Source organism: Chiloscyllium punctatum, chromosome 19 (assembly GCF_047496795.1).
Source record: "Chiloscyllium punctatum isolate Juve2018m chromosome 19, sChiPun1.3, whole genome shotgun sequence".
NCBI classification, from domain to species: domain Eukaryota; kingdom Metazoa; phylum Chordata; class Chondrichthyes; order Orectolobiformes; family Hemiscylliidae; genus Chiloscyllium; species Chiloscyllium punctatum.
Window position 1 is genome coordinate 6849927 of NC_092757.1, and position 21990 is coordinate 6871916.

A 21990-nucleotide genomic window follows, 5' to 3' on the forward strand; every position below is an offset into this window, starting at 1 on the left:
ACTACAGAGCTCTGAATCATGGTCAGGGAGAGAAACAGAGGGAAACACATTCACCTCAAACACAGAAGATGACATTACTGAAGGAAAACTGCAGATGAATTAAGTAATTGCATTAAAATCAGTTAAATGCTTTTGCGGAATGTGTCAGATTGAAAGCATGACCCGGGGAGAGACCCTCAGCAGAATGAGAGTATGAAAATGGAAGTATTTCCACATCAGAAACCAGAGTAGGTCACTGAGTAGAGGACTGATGGGTGAATGGGTTTCAGTGAGAATTGGGGAACAGACAGCAGAATTGCACTGCAGATATTGCAGCTGAAAACTGGGTATTTATGTAGCGCTGTAGATTACAGCAACAGGAGACGCAAAACAGAATTCAACCACAACCTGTAACATTTTTTGCCCAGGGATAATCTCCTCAGTCTGTCATTACCATCAACACGACATATGTTTTAGTAATGACTGTGGGTGAACATGTCAGGGTGAGAACCATGTGAACCTAAACCAGATGTTTACACATTAAAGCTACAACACTTAACCAACAGATCAAATCGAAGCTCTGCAGTACTGCCACATTCAGTCAGAAATGGTGATGGACGATTAAACAAATGGCTGGAGGAGAGGATTCCATAAGTATCCCCATACTGCATAACAGAACTGCCCTGTACACCAGTGTAAAACACAAGGATGTCGTATCTGCACCATTCTCAGCCAGAAGTGTTGAGTGAATGATCCACCTCACTCTCGTCATGATGCCCACAGAATCACAGATGCCAGTCTTCAACCAATTCGATTCACTGCACGTGACATGAAGTACACATTAGATACGACAAAGGCAATGGGCCCTGACACCATTCCTGCAATAGGACTGAAGACTTGTGCTGCACAACAAGCGGTGTCCGTGGGGAAGATGTTTCATTCCAGCTCCAACTCTGACACCTACCTGGCAATGTGGAAAGTTTACTCAGCTATCTCCGGTCCCCTTAGAGGAGTATAATTGCAATCTGACCAATTACCACTCCCTCAGTCCAGTCACGATAGTCATATTGGTGGGAGTTCTTTTTGACAGAGCTGTCAAGCAGCACAGAAATAACCTGCTCAGTGTGGTTTCTGATAGGTCCACATTTGGAGATGGTGCTGCTGTGGAAATGTCACTGGATTACTAATCCATACCAGGATAATGCTCTGGCAGCTGGTGGAAATAAAACGTAATTGAAAAAATATTAAGATGCAAAATCTGGCATCAGTAACAGTGACCTTGAAGCCAATGTCGAATGTAAACACCAATTTCCTTCCCCAATGTTCTTTAAGCAATTGAGTCTCCCATGCTTTCCTGGTCTGGCCTAAACGTGACTCCAGGCACACAGACATGTGATAAACTGTTCAATGGTCTCTGAATCGGCCAATCAAGACACTCTATTGTCTCAAACTGCTTTGAGTTCTTAAAGGATAAACCTGGACAGAATTCCCAGCCCCAGCCGGTATCCGAAAAGGGAACAGGAAACACAGGCCTTTTGACCCTGCAGAGACCTCCTTCCTCACATCTGAGAGCTTTTGGCAACATTTCCAGAGCTTTCCCACAGACTGCACAGAAACATTGGGAAAGGAGGAGGTCATTCAACACATTGAGCCTTCCTCACTGTCGTTCATGTTCAAACATCTCCACAATGCACTTATCCCACACAATGAATGTATCCGTTAATGTGGTTAACCTTGGGAAGCTATAAAATTGGAAGTGCAGTAGTCCCTTTGGTCTGTCGAGTTTGCTACACAATTCAATATAATGATGGTTGGCCCTTTATTTCCACACCATACTCCTGCTCTCCCCTCATCCCTTTACAGTCTCTAAATCCTTATTTTTATTCAGTGTCTTGACTTCCAGGTTCGGGCGTATTCACAAGGTTCACCAGTCTCTGAGTGCAGACATTTATTCTCACCTCATGCAGAATGGCCTATCTGGACCTACGACTGTGGCCCCTTGTATTAGACACCATAGCCTGGGGAATTCTCATCCCTGCTTCCAATCTGTCACACCCTGTCAGAGTTTTATATATCTCACTGAGATTTCCACTCATTATCCTAAACTCCATGGAATACAGGACCAGTCCCCGCAAACTCTGCTCCCACAATAAGCCTGTAATCCCAGAGATCAAAAAAGAGAAAATGCTGGAAAATCTCAGCAAGTCTGGCAGCATTTGTAAGGAGAGAAAAGAGCTGACATTTCGAGTCTAACTGACCCTTTGACAAAGGGTCAGTTAGACTCGAAACTTCAGCTCTTTTCTCTCCTTACAGATGCTGCCAAACTTGCTGAGATTTTCCAGCATTTTCTCTTTTCTGGTTTCAGATTCCAACATCTTCAATAATTTGCTTTTAATTCCAGAGATCAATCTGGTCATCCTTCACTGCTCTCCTTCAATGTCAGGTTTTCCCTTTATGAGGTACGGAGATCCTTACTCCTGGATTCAAATCACCCTGAAATGAAGGTCAGCGTACAATTTACCTTCCTAATTGCTTTCTGTTCCTGCAATATTGTGTTCAGTGACTGGTCTACAGGGAGTTCCAGATCTTTTGCAATGTTGCAGCTTCCCACTTGGTGGGTCAATATACACTGGTCAGCGTGTCAATGTCATTCCCAGCATTTACTTCTGGGTTCAGAACTCACTGCACTGCAGGGACCTCGGACGGCTGCGCAGTAGGAAACAACAAAAGGAAGCATGCGTCCCTTTGTAGGTCAACATGTTTCAAGCAATCCCTTTTTAAACGTTAGGCTTCCAGTCTATTGTTACCGCCATAGGGCACACCGTCACCTCTACCCACCTTGCTCTCCATCTGTCAGGTATCTGCCGATTCATTCCACTTGTGTTCCTCAGCGAGAAGCTTTTGTGCAACCTCCTCACCCACTCACAATACAACATACTTTAGTGCTGTCAGCAGGTTGGGATATATTGTATTTGATTGCCGCAACCAAATGTTTAATGGGTATTGTGAACAGTTGGGACCTTAGCACCGATCCTTGTGATACCTCAGCAACATTCCACTGTTAAAAAAATGTTGTTTTTCAATTTATTTATTTCGTGAATCTGGGTTTGAGTGGCTGGGCCAGCATTTATTACCTGTCCCTGGTTGCTCTTAAGAAATTGGTTGTGAGCTGCCTTGTAGAACCGTTGCAGTCCACTGTGGATTCAGTGATAGTCGCACCATTGAATGACAAGGGGCACTGGTTAGATTGTATTTTAGTGGTGATGGTCACGGTCTGGCATTTGTGTGGCCTGAAGATTACTTGCCACTTGTCAGCCTGGATACTGACAAGATCTTGTCACATTTGGACATGGGCTAATTCAGTATCTGAGGAGCCACAAATGTTGCTGAAAACGGTGCAATCATTGGCGAACATCCCCACTTCTGACCTTTTAGTAGAGGGAAGGTCATTGATGAAGCAGCCCTGAAGATGTTTGAGCCTTGGCCACTGCCCGAAGGACTCTGACAGAGTTGTGCTGGAGATGAGTTCACTGACCTTTATCAACCATAACCATCTTCCTCGGTATCAGGTATGACTCTAACCAGCGGCGAGTTTTCCCTAGTGCCCATTGATTCGAGTTTTGCTAACAGACCTTGATGCCACACTTGGTCGAAGGCAGTCTTGTTTTAAAGGGCTGTCACTCTCATTCCACCTCTGGAATTCAGCTCTTTTTTCCATGTTTGAACCAAGGTAACAAGATCAGGAGCTGAGTGACCCTGGTGGAGCCCAAACTGGGTGTCATTGACCAGGTTACTTCTGAGCAGGTGCTGCTTGAAAGCATTGACACCTTCCATCACTTTACTGATGATCGAGAGTAGACTGATGGGGTGGTAATTAGCCGGATTGGATTTGTTCTGCTTTTTCTGTATCGGCGATACTTGTGTAATTTTCCACTTAATTGGGGAAAATGTCATTGTTGAAATGATATTGGAACAGCTTAGTTAGGGCAGTGACAAGTTCTAAAGCAAAAGATTTCAGGACTATTCATGCCAGAATGTTGTCAGTATGTGTCCCCTTTGGGGTATTCAGTGTCTCCAACCGTTTCTGGATATCGTGTAGAGTGAAACATATTGGATGATGACTGATAACCGAATTGCTGAGGACCACTGAAGTAGGCTGAGATGGACTGTTGCGAATGCATCAAATTTATCTTTTGCACTGAAGTGCTGGGCTCTTACACCATTAAGAAAGGGGATACTGGTAGAATCTCCTCCTTCAATGACGTGTTTAATTGTCCATAACTATTCTCAACTAGAAGTGGAAGGACTGCAGAGCTTAGATCTGAACCGTTGCTTGTGGGATCACTTAGCTCTGTCTATCACATACTGCTTATGCCAATTGGCACATGAGTAGTCCTGGTTGGTGGCTTCTTGTTGACACCTCCTTTTCAGGTATGTCTGGTGTTGTGCCTGCCCTCCAGCACTCTCTATTGATCCAAGGTTATTTCTCGGCTTGATGGTAATTGTTGTGAGGTTATATGCTAGGCCAAAAGGTTGTGGGGGAGTACAGTTCTGCTGCTATTGCTGACACATAGCACCTATGGAAACCCAGACTTTAGCTGTTGGGTCTGTTTAAGTCTGTCTTATTTAGCACGGTGATCGTACCACTCAAAATTATGGAGGTTATTCTCAATGTGAAGGTGGGACTTGGTCTATGCAATCACTCTGCGGTGGTCACTCAAACCGATACTGTCATGGACAGATTCTTCTGCAACTGGCAGATTAGTAAGGATGTGGTCAAGTATGTATTTTCCTCTTGTTGGTTCCTTCACCAGCTGCCACAGACCCAGTCTCGCAGTTATATCCTTTCGGACCCGAACGGCTCGATTAATAATGCTGCTGTCGAGTCACTCTTGGTGGACATTGAAATCCCCCACCCAGAGTACATTTTGCTCCCTTGCCACCCTCAGTGCTTCCTCCAAGTGTTGGTCAGCATGGAGGAGTACTGATTCGTCAGTTGAGAGAGGCTGGTACATGGTAATCAGCAGGAGGTTTCCTTTAGCATGTGTAAGCTAACGCCATGAGACTTCGTGGGATGCAGAATCACGGTTGAGGATTACGAGAGCAATTCCCTTCCAACTGTATCCGACTGTGCCGCCTCATCTGCTGTGTCTGTCCTGCTGGTGAGACAGGAGATATCTGGGGAAGGTGATGGGGAGTCTGGGATATAGTCATGCTCACAGAATCATACCTTACAGATAATGTCAGGCTTTTGCTTGACGAATCTGTTTATTTCTGTTCACTGCTTCCTGCCAGCTGTCCCATTCTAGAATCATGTCCATATATTCGCCCCAATTCACTAAGATTTGATTTTACAAACTGGGCTTGGAGCTTTCACAAACACAATTCTGAAAATCCCAATGTTTTACACCCATTGCTTCTATTTCATTTGTCTCCCAGTCTGTTTCTCCAAAATAATTCCCATTTCATAAATCTATGTTAGTGTTTTCTATGATTATTACTTCAGCTTTAATAATTTCTCCTACACATTTACTTACTATGTTTTATGTTCAATGCATTATATCATTTTCCCACACCAGACTTGGTTTTCCTCGTATTGTTAGAAAGTTCTGCGAAGACAGAACTGAAGTAGCTGTTTCATAGTTCTGCCATTTCCCTGTTCCCCATTATCCATTCTCTGGTTTCAGATTGTAAGGAAGCTGCACTTGTTTTATGTTATTTCTCACATTGACATAAATTGACAATCTATTACAATTCAGTCTTATAACCCTTATGAATATAATCTTCAGAAACACATCAATTCCCGCCGTAGCTGCTCAATGATTGACCTTTGTTCGCCACACACTCACAGGAGTATATATTCTGTACTGTCAGAAATACAGCTGTCAAAAAAAAATTGTCCCACTTTTCTATACCAGGCCCATAGCCGGGAATGATATGACACTTCCAAGCGCTCGTTCAAGCACTTTTTAATGGTAGTGAGGATACCTGTGATAACTCTCCTTTCAAGAAGTAAATTCCTGACCCCAACATCCTCTGGGTGAAAAATAACAATCTATAATTTTTCACTAAGCTTCAAACCCTTCACTTTAAAAAAGTGCTCCCCTGTTCTTGACCCTCTGACTAAAAGGAACAGCTGCTGTCTATCCACCCTGTCCATGCCCCTCATAATCTTATCCTTGTTAATCACATCCCCCTCAGTCTTCTCTGCTCCAAACTAAACAACCCGAGCTTATCCAGCCTCTCTCCACAGCTGATATCCTCCATGCCAGGGAACCTCTTGCTGAATTTCCTCTGCACAACATCCAGCACCATCACGTCCTTGCTGTAATGTGGTTCCCAGAACTACACACAGTATTCCATCGTGGCCTGCCGAAGACCTGTATAGCACTTATAATGTACGCCCCAATTAATAAATGCTACACCCAAGGTTCACTTCTTAACTAACCTATTAACCTGTCCAGTCACATTCAGGGATGTGTGGAGAAGCATCCTCCGAGCTTCCTAGTGTGCTGCTATTCATTGAGTCCTCCCCTGTATGCTTTCTTCTTCCAAACTGCATCGCCTCATACTGATCAGATTTATATTCCATCTGCAATTGATCCAATCCATCTGTATCTTTCTGTAACATAAGACCTTCCTCCTACTGACAACTAAACGGGCAAACACAAACTTACTTATCACAACCTCCACCCCATCTACCCAACCCCCCCCCCCCCACCCACCTTCCCCATTCATACCTGCACCATTTATGAATACCACAAGTAACAGGGACGCAGCACTGATCCCTGTGGTATACCGGGGACACTGATCTCCAGTCACACAAACAGCCTTCTTCACAATCCCCATCTCCTGCCATTAAGACAATTTTCGTTGTAAATTTTCAAAGCTATCCTTGATTCCATGACATTTTACTTTATTATTGAGGTTCTGTTCGCCGAGCTGGGAATTTGTGTTGCAGACATTTCGTCCTCTGTCTAGGTGACACCCTCTGTGCTTGGGACCCTCCTGTGAAGCGATTCAGTGATGTAGGCTCCCAAGCACAGGAGGCTCCCAAGCACGGAGGATTTCACCGAGACAGGGGACGAAACATCTGCAACACAAATTCCCAGCTCGGCGAACAGAACCACAACAACGAGCACCCGAGCTACAAATCTTCTCACAAACTTTGAATTTTACTTTATTTTCCATTTTCCCATGTGGAGATTTGTCAATGTCCTTGCTGCAAAACTAATTAATAGACCTCCTCAAACTAATTCCAATTCATTAGATGTGACTTCCCTCTGCTGAAGTCATGATGATTATCCCTGACCAAGCCTTGCCACTCTGATTGGAGTTCAAATTTCTCCTTCTCGATTTTGTCCTGTAGTTTCCCTAACAGTGATCTAATACTTGCTTGTCTATAGTTCCCTGGTCTATCTCTACCATCTTTACTGTGAATTGGAATCACATTAGCTGTTCTCCAGTCCTCTGGGACCAACCCTATGTTCCGATTCAAATTCACTTTTTCATTCAGAGACTTTCCCCCCTTGACTCCAACAGCAGCCTGCGATACAACTCGTTCAGACCTGGCCACCAGTCCAATTTTCTACCAGCTAAAGCCTCAAATTACTGCTCGCAATTTACATCAATCTGTTCAAGATACTTCCCCATCCATCTTAGAACTTAGAACAGAGAACAGTCCAGCACAGAACAGGCTATTCAGCCCGCGATGTTGTGCCGACCATTCATGCTCATGTATGTACCCTCAAATTTCTGTGACCATATGCATGTCCAGCAGTCTCTTAAAAGTCCCCAATGACGTTGCTTCCACAACTGCTGCTGGCAACGCATTCCATGATCTCACAACTCTCTGCGTAAAGAACCCGCGTCTGGCATCCCCTCTATACTTTCCTCCAACCAGCTTAAATCTATGACCCCTCGTTTTGGAGATTTCTGCCCTGGGAAGTAGTCTCTGGCTTTCGACTCTATCTATGCCTGTCATTATCTTGTATACCTCAATTAGGTCCCCTCTCCTCCTCCTTTTCTCCAATGGAGAAGTCCAAGCTCAGTTAACCTCTCTTCATAAGATAAGCCCTCCAGTCCAAGCAGCATCCTGGTAAACCTCCTCTGATCCCTCTACAAAGCATCCACATCTTTCCTATAATAGGGCGACCAGAGCTGGACGCAGTATTCCAAGTGCGGTCTAACCAAAGTTTTATGGAGCTGCAACAAGATCTCACGACTCTTAAACTCAATCCCCCGTTAATGAAAACCAAAACACCATTTGCTTTCTTAACAACCCTGTCCACTTAGGTGGCCATTTTACAGGATCTATGTACCTGCACACAAAGATCCCTCTGCTCCTCCACACTGCCAAGAATCCTATCCTTAATCCTGTACTCAGCTTTCAAATTCGACCTTCCAAAATGCATCACCTCGCATTTATCCAGGTTGAACTTAATCTGCCACCTCTCAGGCCATCTCTGCATCCTGTCAATGTCCCGCTGAAGCCTACAACAGCCCTCTATACTGTCAAAGACACATCCAACCTTTGTGTCATCTGGAAACTTGCTGACCCATCCTTCAATCACCTTATCCAAGTCATTAATAAAAAATACAAACATTAGAGGCGCAAGGACAGAGCCCTGTGGAACACCACTCACCACTGACGTCCAGGCAGAATATTTTCTTTCTACTACCACTCGCTAGCATCTGTTAGCCAGCCAATTCTGTATCCAGACAGCTAAGTTACCCTGTATCCCATTCCTCCTGACCTTCGCAATGAGCCTGCCATGGGGAACCTTATCAAGTGCCTTGCTGAAGTCCATATGCACCACATCCACAGCTCTACCCTCATCAACCTTTCTAGTCACGTCCTCAAAGAACTCGAATACTGTAGCTGCCTCCTCCTTCTCCCAAGTAAAACACATGTGAAGATCTCATGTCACAATCTCTCAGTGTTCTCCAGCTTCAAACACAGATTGCCCCCTTGATTTCTGATGGACACGAACTGTTCACTGATTATTCTGTTCTACGTGTTGTCCGTGTAGACTATCATGGTATTCTCCCTAACGGCATCTGCTTGCATTTCTCAGTGTTCTCTGTTATTCAGTCCCCTCTATGTTTCTAAGATTCAAAACAAATTAGCTCTCATGATTTGAAATTCGAGATCACTGGCCGAGTATCCCAAACAATCTTGCCATCTTTGGGAAAAATCTGGAGAATGCCTTTTGCAGTTCCTCCGTACTCAGTGTATTCGTTTTTAGATGGGGACTCCACAGCAGTATACAATACTCTCAGCATTGTCTCAGCAACACGATATGCAACGGGTACATGACATCTTCTATATTCCAGTTACAATCACATGATTGCAAACATAATTGTTTCTTTCCCATTTACATATGTTCTGCCCAATATCTTCCGCTTTAACTTTTCTGATGATATTAGTATGTGAGTTCTTAAAAAATGCTCCTGAATATCGAACTGTATGTTATCCATTGATCCTCATGGCTGAAGACTACAAGAATCATCTTAAAACTATTTCAAATGATTGTTTGCCACTTCTGATTTTCCTTTAATCAATGCATTATCGCACTCCCCAGTTATGCTATTGCCTTCTATATATCTAGTAGCATGCACTTTGTAATTGAGTCCAACAGACACCCGACTGCGGATGAAAAGTTACCTGGTCTGTAGTTTACCACTGTCCATCTTCATCCGTTCTTAAACTGGCGGATAATATTTATAACCGTCCCTTATCCCGATTGGCTACCTGCTTTCGGGAATGTGTCGGAAAATAACATGAAAATGCGTAATGCAATCAATATGACTATTTCTGCTTCCACTGAAATTTTTGTATGAAGCAAATCTGGTCTGTCAGATTTATCAACACTCAATCCAGATGTCCTTTCAAATGCTACCTCATCACTGATATGAATGATCCTAGACTTTAGTTATACAAGTCCCATGGTCATTTGGTATTTCTGGGAAAATTTCTGGATATTCTTCCATGAAGTCAGACACAAAGAATCTGATTCTTTTCCCTGTAATTTCTCTGTTCGTTGCAATAAATTACCCTGTCTGCACACTCAGTGTTCCACGTTTGATCTTGTTTTTAGTTTTGTTTCATACATTGTTTGAAGCTTTATAGCAGTCTTTACGTTGTTTATTTGTTTGCATGCTTCTTCGCTTTTTGATTTTTTTCCCTCAGTTTCTTGGTTCGAATTTGCTAGGTCCTACATTTCTCTGAATCCACTGGCTTACTACAACACTTAGCATTTTTTCTAAGCTGCTTCCTTTGATCTAATAGTTGGATGGGGGGATGTGAATGTGATAGGTCAGAGAGGAAGGCGGTGTGGATAGGTGGGAAGGAAGAATGACACATAGGAACATTCTAGATGACGGTGCCGAGTTGTAAGGTTGGACTGGGATAAGGTGGGATTTGGAGAAATGAGGAAACTGGTGAAATCCACATTGATCACTTGTGGTTGAAGGGACCCACGGGGGACGATAAGGCTTTCCTCCTCCATTACTGAGGTTGTTAGGGTTTGGTGATGGAGGAGGCCCATGACCTGCATGTCCTTGGTGGAGCGGGAGGGGGACTTAAAGTGTTTAGCCACAAGGTGGTGAGCTTGGCCAGTGTGGCAAGACCAGACATGGTCTCTGAAATGATCCTGTGGCCCCAGTGTAGAGAAGACCACATTGGGTTTAATGGATGCAGTAGATGAGGCGTTCTGTCTCCCTTCATCACCTTTCACTTTCAAACCCTCCTTCATCTACCTCTCACTTTCCAGGCTTCCTTCCCCGTGCCATATACCCCTCCCATTTATCTCTTACTCCCCCACCCCCCGGTCGACAAGCCTCATTTCTGATGAAGAGCTAATGCCTGAAATGTCGATTCTCATGCCACTACTATGCTGCCTGACCAGCTGTAATTTTCTAGCAGCACATTCTTCGACTCTGACCTTCAACATCTGCAGTCCCCACTTTCTCCTCACACCTTCATGGCTTGCATGACTCAGATTCATAATGGTTACTTCAAATAAAACAAAAACCGTTGTGCACACAAACATCATAAAACCAGTAGAGACAGCACCATACTTCATTGTCGAGCAGTGCAGCCTAACAACAACAGGGACCCCTATTTGATTCCAATCTCGGGTAACTCTGTGTGGAGATTGCAGATTCTCACCGTGTCAGGGTGGGTTACCTCGGGTACTTCGGTTCCCTCCCACAGTCCAAAGATGTGCAGGTCAAATTAATTGGCCATATTAAACTGCCAATAGCGGTAGGTGCATTAATCAGAGGGAAACCGGTTTGGGTGGGTTACTCTTTGAAGGTTTGATGTGGACTTTTTGGCCCGAAGGGCCTTTTTCCATACTGTAGGGAACCTAATCTCAAATAAAAAGTTGTGGCCACTTTTCCCAAAAGGTCGTTTACAGCAAAGTTTTTAATTAGCTCTTCTGATCATTCAACACCAATTCCTAAAAACCCTAATTTCGACCTCAGTGCTCGAAATAATGTTAATGCAAGCCATCTCCCGCATGCTCATGAAATTCTTTTTTCCCAGCAATAGCATTCATTTGGGTTAACATAGCTTAGATATAATTTAAACAACACATTATTACTGCAGTCCCCACAAACGTGTATATCCCATTTCCTGCTTTATAACAGGCCCAACATTTGGATTGCAGATTTCACTTTAATATATAACTCCCATCAATGTTTGCTTCTCATTGCTGTTTCTGAGGTCCACCTTTCAGGATTCATTGAAACCTCAGTGAAGTTGGTTCTGGGGAGACTAATGGTAGAAGTCATCTCGCACATCATTTATGATCTTCGCAAGGTTTATTCTGAGATTTTCTCCAGATCGCCCGTTATGCTGGTGAAATAGAGAAGGAAAACGATTTTCAACAATGCTGTGTATTCCCCGCGACAGCTGAGATAGGTCTAACATGGGTGGGAACCTTACAGCAGGCTGGTAAACCGTCGCTGCTACTGTACAGGTTCTGAGTGAGATCACATCTGGAGTACTGTGTACAGATTTAATCTCCTCACTGAGGAAAATATATTGTTACATTGGAAGCAGTTCTGCGATGGCTCCCTCTACTGATTCGTGTAATGAAGCTGTTAGTTTAGAAGGAAAGGATGGTCAGGTTGATCCAATACACATTGGACTTTACAAGAATGAAAGATGATCTTATTTTCACATAGATGACTGGAAGGTGTGAGCAACCGAAGCCAATTACACACATAATGGAGAAATCCATGCCATTCTCCAGCCTGTTACACAGGAACGACACAAGGATATTCAGGCTTTCAACACTGTGACAGCAGAACAGGACGAGGCTATTCAGCCCCTGGGTCCTGATATGCAGTTACAGGAACAGGGCCAATCAGCCCCTCAAGCCTGTAACACTGAAACCAGAGTAGACCATAACGGACCAGTCACCTATTACACAGCAAACGGATCAGTCCATTCAGCCCCGTCAAGTCTGTTACACAGGAAACGGAAGAGGCCACACAGTGACTGGAGATTGTTATGCTGGGATAACAGGAGGCCATTCAGCCCCACTGAGCCTGTTGCAAGTGAATTGGATAAGGATACAATCTATCTGAGACTTTTCTTATGAGAAAGGCGGAGGTAATTCAGACACGTGCCTGTTGTAAGGGAGCAGGATAAAACCAATCATAGAAGACCTCGGTCCCATGTCAGGGATGCGTGAGGAGACCGTTCAGTTTCTCCAGAGCCTGTTACGGAGGAATTTGAGCAGACCCATTATCCCCCACCCCTCTAACACATCGAAAGGAGGAGGTCATTCTGGCCTTGGAGCCGACAACATGGGAACACCCGAAAGACGTCAGCCTATCGAGTTTGTACACCAGCAGGATGATGAGTCCATTCAGCCACACATGACTCTTACACAGCAATTGGAGCAGATCTCTTAACGCCTTGTGGCTGTTAAACTGGAATTCAAAGAAAACATCAAGGTTTTCGAAAGGGAAGAACTTATAATAATGGTATACATTAGAGAGTAATGTTTAACGATAAATTATAGTAATCTAAGGCAAATTGTTAGAATCCATTGTTCAGGACATTTGCAAAGTTAAACCACACTCCGTCAGAGTCAACATGCTTTTACGAAGGCTAAATCATGTTTGAATTGTTTGCTTGAGTTATTTAAATATGTCACAAACAAGGTGGATCGTGGGAATTCTGGAAATGGACTATATCTGGTCTTCCAGAAGGGATTGGATATATCGCTTGTCCAAAGAGTAAGCAGTAAAAGCAGAAAACATGGGTTTAGGAGTAATTTATTAGCTTGGTTGGAGGACTGGTGAACCAAGAAAATGCAGTCAGATGTCTTTTTCTTTTGACAAATGTACCTTGTGGGGTGCCACAGATTTAGGTAGTCATGCCTTAACTATTTGTCATCAATATTATTACACGGTTGACAGGATAGAAAATACTATAACCATTTTTTCAGATCACACTAACATCGGTGGAAAATTACTTCGGAATGAGGATGTAAGAGGTTTAAAAATGAATATTGATAAGTTGGTTAAGTAGGGTAACATTTGGCAATGAAAGTTAAAGTGGATAACTATGAAATTATTCAATGTGGCCAGCGAAATAGAAAGACAAATTATTATCTAAATGGAGAGAACCTTTAAAGTGCTCAGGTGCAGAGGGGTCTCTGTGTTCACGTGCATTTCACAAAAAACCTGCATGCAGCTACAGCAAGTAATGGCAAACGTAGTTTCAGCTTTTATTCGTAAAAGGATAGAGTTGAAAGGTAGGGAGTGTTGCTGTAGCTACGCAAGACATTAGTGAAGCTGCAACTGGAGTACCGTTTGGGTGAGGAAGGATTCATTTGCATTGGAGGTAAATCAGAAGAGGTTCATTCGATTGATTCCAGAAATGAGGGATGAAGTGAGATTGAGCAATTCAGGCGGATACTCTCAAGTTTATAAAAGTGAAAAGAGATAACATTGAGGTCTGTAAGATGCCAAAAATTAATTGAAAGTGTAGGCGTGGAGTGGATATTTTTTCATGTGCCGCAATCTACAACAAGAGACCAGAAGATTGGAGATGGCAGGAAAGTGGAACAGAGGCCGTGATGACGTCAGCCGTGATTGTATTCAGTGGTGGAGCAGGCTGGAGCGGCTGAATTATTGACTGATGTTCCTTGTTCTTATTCAGCCTTTCGAATATTTTACAAAGGAATGGGGGACGACTGGTTAGCAAACAGGAAAGAGGCACTCCGGATAAATCAGTCGAAAACAGTTTGACAGAATGTCACCAGTGATGTCGACATACTGGGAGATGATGGATTTGTCACCCAGTCCTGCCTGGAAAGTTCCGGATCATAGAATCTGAATAAAACGGTGCCCCTAACAGCTTTTAACAGCACCGTTATACCCCTGGTGTGAAGCTGCAGGTCGTGTTGAAGGAGGTGACACCGCTCTGTGACCAACTCCTTGTTCAGTCAGGGCCCCCTCACACTCTGCTCCTGGGTTAAGTGGAGCTTGGGAAGCAGTTCCTGGAAAACCCGGGGTGGATAGAGCAGATCCCTTTCCCCACACACACTCTCTCCGTGGTTTCAGAGCTTCCTCTCTCTGCAGCCTCTGCTCCATTTGTTGTTCATGTTACAGACCCAGATGCTGTAACTACAGCCCCCAGGCTCCATCCAGATTTGGGTCAGAAAATCATCAGGTCTCCCTGAATGTGTGAGGCAGCTCACAACACATCCTCCAGCAAACCATCTCCAGCCCCTCCACTAACTTTCCAATAACTGGAGTCAGTCAGTAGACCCTAAGCTACGAGAGTTGGGGTCAGACGAGACCCCCATAAAGTATGTTAAAAAGGTTGCTCCAGCCCAAACTTTTCCTTATTGCAACCTTAGATATGAAGCGTGAAGCAAAATACAATCTCTTCAAACGCTTTAGTTAAAAATCAATCAAAGAAAATAACAATTGGGTTAGTTTATAGATTGGAACACATGCAAAAAAATGTACCTTCTTGGTAAACACCGCTTGGCACAAAGGAAAACTCAAATACAGATTTTTACGTGTAGATTTCCAATCCAGAAAGAAACTACATTAGAAGAGATCTCAGAGAGAAGAGCAGCTGGGGATCATGCATTGAAACTTGCAACTCTTCTGGGACCCCAAGCAGCCGCTCAATGCTGCAGCTAAACACAAAACGAGTCGACCTGGTCTGGGAGAGCTGGCCGCTGCCCTTTTATTGTTCCCATCGTTTTAATAAAACCTAAAGGCCTCCTCAGTTATTTACTGCAGTCATTTTCAGGTGGCAGTTCGGCATCGCTGCCTTTAAGACCTGTCTTCAAAAACGACCAAGAGAAAATAACCTTTTTAAAGTGACAGTATCGTCAAACCTCCCCCTTTGAAAAACATGAACCATCAGTATACAACTGCAGCTTCATTTTAAGCCCCTTATTCTTACTCTATTAGTAGACAACATTACATTTGTATGACATTGACACTAAGCATGCAAACATTCACAACCCCATGCTATTTCAGTCAGTTCAGTCCGGCCACAAAATACCTCTGTCTTACTTCATCCAAGTCTCGACAACTTGGCAGCAAGTACATTTTCTTGTCCTGTCACCTGCATAACTTCCAAATTGAATGGCAACAATAGTAACCTCTATCTGAACAGACTGGACGTATTCTCCCTAAATTTGCCTGAAAACTAATAGACGTTATGATCAGTATGTAGATTTTGCTCAGGCATGTTGTTGGCAATGTAAATACTGAAATGTTGCAACGACAACACCAAGCTCAAGGCTACCTTCCCAATTGTGAAATATTTTTTGTTGATGGTTTCATCGGACACTCCAACCACATGTTTCATAATTGAGCACTTCTCATCTCTCTCACAGTCCTTCTAAATGACATATCTCCTTATGTCTCAGCATAAAAGAATTATATGCTTCTGCACCTGTTAATGCTGTAACCTCTTTACCTGCTACTCCTGGCCTACGCCAGTAAACCTTACCCTCACGGGTGTACGTTTTAAGAATTTCTCACTCATCCTTGTCAATCCTTCATAGAAGCCAATCGTTGATTTTTGTACCAACTTGTCATCATCAGTCATTGCAGCTTCTAATCTTGCCATTGTAACTCTTTTCTCTTCCAAATGAGCTCTCACGACTCAGGAAGTGAATATTTGAACTACTCCGAAGTGAGAATCTCTCTAAGAGTGTCACAGGTTTGGTCTGCTTTTACTGCCTTTATCTACCTTTCAAAATTACTTTGACTGACTTTTTCAAACTCAATGTACATTTAAACAGGGAGCCTTTCTTTTAGATTCTTGAAACGATGTCTGTCGGCTTCTGACACAAGCTCATATGCACTTCAGATTGCTTTCTTCACCTTCTCATAACCCTACCCCCTCCCCGAGATACCTTCTCTGAAATGGATGCAAACACCTCAACCCTGATACCTATTAGCTATGTTTGGATCAACCGAATCCACATAGTCACTGGACACTGCATTCGTTTATCCACTTTCTGAAATAAAATTAAAATTAAAAAGGCGTCTACATCCTTCTCATCAAATGTCTGCAATGCCTGGATGTATTAAAACAGATACACGTCAGGTCTTTGGCTACCATCGGGTTGCTCATCCTCACTATTCTCCTTATTTCAGCCGACTGTCTACTTTCATCTCCACCTTCTAAGTGGACGGTTCTCTCTAATTCTGGATTAGTGGTGATGGAAGAGCACAGCATTTCAGGCAGCATTCAAGTTGCTTCAAAATCGACGTTTCGGGCGAAAGCCCTTCATTAGGAATAAAGGCAGTGAGCCTGAAGCGTGGAGAGATAAGCGAGAGGAGGGTGGGGGTGGGTAGAAAGTAGCATAGAGTACAATGGGTGAGTGGGGGAGGGGATGAAGGTGATAGATCAAGGAGGAGAGGGTGGAATGGATAGGTGGAAAAGGAGGTTGAGGGGAAAGGTGGAAAATCTAAATGAGACACGAAGTCAATACTTTTCGTCAGTATTCACTCAGGAACAAGACACTGTTGCTGATGTGAATATTGAGTCACAAGTGATTAGAATGGATGGCCTTGAGGTACGTAGGGAAGACGTCTGGGGAATACTGGAAAGGATGAAAATAGATAAGTCCCCTGGGCCTGATGGCATTTATCCTAGGATCCTCTGGGAAGCTAGGGAGGAGATAGCGGAGCCATTGGCCTTGATTTTTATGTCGTCGTTGTCTACGGGAATAGTGTCAGAAGATTGGAAGATAGCGAATGTGGTCCCCTTGTTCAAGAAGGGGAGCAGGGATAGCCCGAGTAACTTTAGGCCAGTGAGTCTCACTTCTGTTGTGGGCAAAGTCTTAGAGAGAATTGTAAGGGATAGGATTTATGAACATCTGGATAGGAATAATGTGATCAAGGATAGTCAGCATGGTTTTGTGAAGGGCAGGTCGTGCCTCACAAACCTTATTGAATTCTTTGAGAAGGTGACCAAGGAAGTGGACGAGGGTAAAGCAATAGATGTGGTGTACATGGATTTTAGCAAGGCGTTCGATAAGGTACCCCATGGCAGGCTAATGCAAAAACTACGGAGATATGGCATTGAGGTTGTATTAGAGGTTTGAATTAGGAATTGGCTGGCTGGAAGGTGACAGAGGGTAGTAATTGATGGTACAGGTTCATCTTGGAGCGCAGTTACTAGCGGTGTTCCACAAAGATCTGTTTTGGGACCATTGCTGTTTGTCATTTTTATAAATGACCTGGAGGAGGGGCTTGAAGGCTGGGTGAGCAAGTTTGCAGATGACACGAAAGGCGGTGGAGTTGTGGACAGCGAAGAAGGATGTGGCAGGTTACAGCGCGATACAGAAAAGTTGCAGAGCTGGGCTGTAAGGTGGCAAATGGAATTCAATGTAGCTCAGTGTGAAGTCATTCACTTTGGTAGGAGTAACAAGAAGATGGATTACTGGGCTAATGGTAGACTACTTGGTAGTGTGGATGAGCAGAGGGATCTTGGTGTCCATGTACACAGATATTTAAAAGATGCCACCCAGGTAAATAGTGCTGTGAAGAAGGCATATGGTGTACTGGGTTTTATTGGTAGAGGAATTCAGTTCCGGAGTCCTGAGGTCATGTTGCAGTTGTATAAGACTCTGGTGCGGCCTCATCTGGAGTATTGTGTGCAGTTTTGGTCGCCATACTGCAGGAAGGATGTTGAGGCATTGGAACGAGTGCAAAGGAGGTTTACAAGGATGTTGGCTGGCATGGTATGAGGAAAGGCTGAGGCACTTGGGACACTTCTCTTTGGAGAAAAAAAGGATTAGGGGAGATTTGATAGAGGTATACAAGATGATTAGGGGTTTAGATAGGGTTGACAGTGAGAACCTTTTTCTGCGTATGGAGTCAGCTGTTACTAGGGGACACAGGTTTAAATTAAGGGGTGGTAGGTATAGGACAGATGTTAGGGGTAGACGTTTTACTCAGCCGGTTGTGAGTTCATGGAATGCCCTGCCAGTAGCAGTGGTGGACTCTCCATCTTTATGGTCATTTAAGCGGGCATTGGACAAGCATATGGAGGTTATTGGGCTAGTGTAGGTTATGTAGGCTTCGGTCGGCGCAACATCGAGTGCCGAAGGGCCTGTACTGCGCTGTATCTTTCTATGTTCAATGGATAAATGTATGGTTATCCACTTTGGTGGCAAGAACAGGAAGGAAGAGTACTACGTGAATAGAGTCAAGTCAGGTAAAGGGGCAGTACAAAGAGATCTGGGTGTTCTTGTGCACCAGTCAATGAAGTCTTCGAGGAGAAAGTAAGGACTGCAGATGCTGGAGATCAGAGCTGAAAATGTTTCCATTTTCTGTACTCGTCAATGAAGGTCAGCATGAAGGTTGAGCGGATAGTGAAGAAAGCTAATAGCATGCTGGCCTTCATAACAAGAGGGACTGAGTATAGAAGCAAAGAGGTTCATCTGCAACTGTGCAGGGCCCTGTTGAGACCGCACCTGAAATTTTGTGTGCAGTCTGGTCTCCAAATTTGAGGGAAGATATTCTGGCTATTGAGGGAGTGCAGCGTAGGTTCACGAGGTCAATTCCTGGAATGACGGCACGATCTTATGTTGAAAGATTGGAGCGACTGGGCTTGTAAACCCTTGGATTTAGAAGACTGAGCGGAGATCTGATTGAAACGTATAAGATTATGAAAGGATTGGACACTCTGGACGCAGGAAACATGTTTCCGCTGATGGGTGAGTCCCGAACCAGAAGACACAGCTTAAAAATAAGGGGTAGGCCATTCACGACAGAGATGAGGAGAAACGTCTTCACCCAGAGAGTGGTGGCTGCGTGGAATGCTCTGCCCCAGAAGACAGTGGAGGACCAGTGGGTGGATTCGTTTCAGAAAGAATTGGATAGCGCTCTCAAGGATCGTGGAATCTAGGTTTATGAGGATAAGGCAGGAACAGGATACTGATTGAGGATGATCAGCCATGATCATAACGAATGGTGGTGCAGGCTCGAATGGCAGAATCGCCTACTCCTGCACCTAATGCCTATTGTCTATTATCTATTGTCTAATATCTTTTGAGGTTGAAACTCTCTCCCTTTTTGTTTTTCTTCTTTCTTTTTCGTTCTTTTTTCTTCCTTTCCTTCATTTTCAATTCTACTTTAAATCTTATTTCAAACTGTTTTAATTCCTTTTCATGTTCAAGCTGCCTCATCTGCAATTGAATACTAGCCATTTCCAAAAACTCTGACGATGTTTCTACCAAAAATCGAATGCCAAGCTATAGCTGTAATTATCGCTCCTTTTCTCACAGACAAACACAAACCTAACTCCAGACTGTCTGCCAATTCTAACAGTTTTGCCTTGCTCACTTTTTGTAAAGTATCCAACTTCACTTCTTCCACACTCAGATAATGCTTAGAGACAGAAGAACCATTAGCAACAAAGCACTGTTCAAACCAACTAAATTCAACACCATGAACAAAAGACGCTAACAACTACCCAGACGCCGCCTTTGAGCCTAACAATCTCCCTGAGCACATTCTCCCCATGCCTGTGTGGTTTGTCTCTGGGTACTCCGTTTTCCTCCGACAGCCCAAAGATGTGCAGATTAGGTGAATTGGTCATGTTAAATTGCGTGTTCAGGGATGTGTAGATTAGGCACATTAGTCAGGGGTGAGTATGGAGTACTATGTTAGGGGAATGGATCTGGGAGGTTTCTTCTTCGGTGGTTGGTGTGGACATTTTGGGCCAAATGGCCTATTTCCACACTGTTGGGATTCCACACCTGAACCCAATTTCGATTTATCGCTTTCAAACAACATAAGCTAGGAGCAGATGATAGACCAGCATGGAGAACTGTGCAGGCCATGTTCCTGTATTGCTCAATAAAACCGGTTTATCTGCCCATCATGGGGAATATTGAAAAATGTTACTTTCACACTGGAACGATACGCTTATCTGATACACACAGTAGGGGAAGATTTCTATCTCTATTGGACCAGTATAAGGTGTGTGTGTGTGTGTGTGTGTGTGTGTGTGTGTGTGTGTGTGTGTGTGTGTGTGTGTGTGTGTGTGTGTGTGTGTGTGTGTGTGTGTGTGTTGTGATGAGGGGTTGTCGTGCCTTTGGGGTGGTTGAATGTGAGAGAAAATACACTTAAACAAGTTTAAATATGAATAGCTGTCAGGGATTTGGATAATCTACACAAAGAGACTAAGGGAAGTTTTATGGACAGATGTTTGAACTGCAAATGAATATCAAAATAAAGACATTGCCAGACACAATAGCGATATCGATCAGCATACATAGGAATGTCAGATTGCTGGGTTTTTGGTATGAGTTCGAAGGTTTCAATCCGAGAGTGGCAGCAGCAGATTGTTGTTATCATTAATTCTGTACTTCACAGCTCAAGTTTCAAACAGCAGATGGGTATATCCAGTAAAGAATATTCTGGAACAGTGAGTAGTTAAATTTAATAATGGTCAGGGCATGGTGTCAGGAATCAGCTCATGGCCAAAGGGATCACCAAAGTTGTGATTCGTCTGTGTCAACCACCACCTGCAAGTCCCCCTGCAAGCCGCTCACCTCCCTGACTTGGATGTATACCGGCATTCAGTCAGGATCCTGGAATGTCCTCCCTAATGTCATTGTGGGTCCACCCACAGCAAGTAGACTGCAGCGATTCAAGAGGCCAGCTCACATCACCTTCTCAAGGGCAACTAGGAATGGGCTATAAATGCGGGAGAACCAGCGATGCCCAATTTCCTCAAATGAATAAAAAAAGGTATCGGGAAGGCATTGAGTCGCGGAGTACCATCAAGGAAATGGAGTGTGTAAACATAATAGAGGGCAATATCCTCCATACTCCAAATATTTAAAAAACAAGGAAAGTGAGACAATGGTTCACATCTGAAAGCGAGTAGGTCAACATAGAGACCCATGAGTAACACTGCCAGAATCAAGGAGGGAGCCAGAAATTGAAAAAGTTCCCTGATGCAGTTAGGAGTGTTCGGCAGAATGAATATTTGGATTCAGAGTCTCAACATGAACAATAATAGTGGCAAGAAATGAAGACCACATGAGAGAACAGTAACGCAGTCATAACTGGTTTATAGAAAAAAAAAGTAACTGGATGGTGAGACTGACCAGGAACACCAACGATAGACAGGAGAGGATAATAAAAATATAGACTAATCCAAAGGACAAAATAGATCCGCGATGATAATGACAAAAAAGCATTATTTGTAGAAAAAGTCCAAACATAACCGGATAAACTCCTGTCCATTGTTGATACATTCCAGTCCAATGTTATCAGAATCTGATCGATTGTTGGAACATTCCAGTCCAATGTTATCAGATTCTGATCGATTGTTGGAACATTCCAGTCCAATGTTCTCAGATTATGATCTATTGTTGTAATATTCCAATCTAATGTTCTCGGATTATGATCTCTCCTCGCCTTCTCCATCGAGGGCTGCAGATCTCTGTTCGTGCTGTCGGTGATGATCCCGCTCACACTTTGAGATGA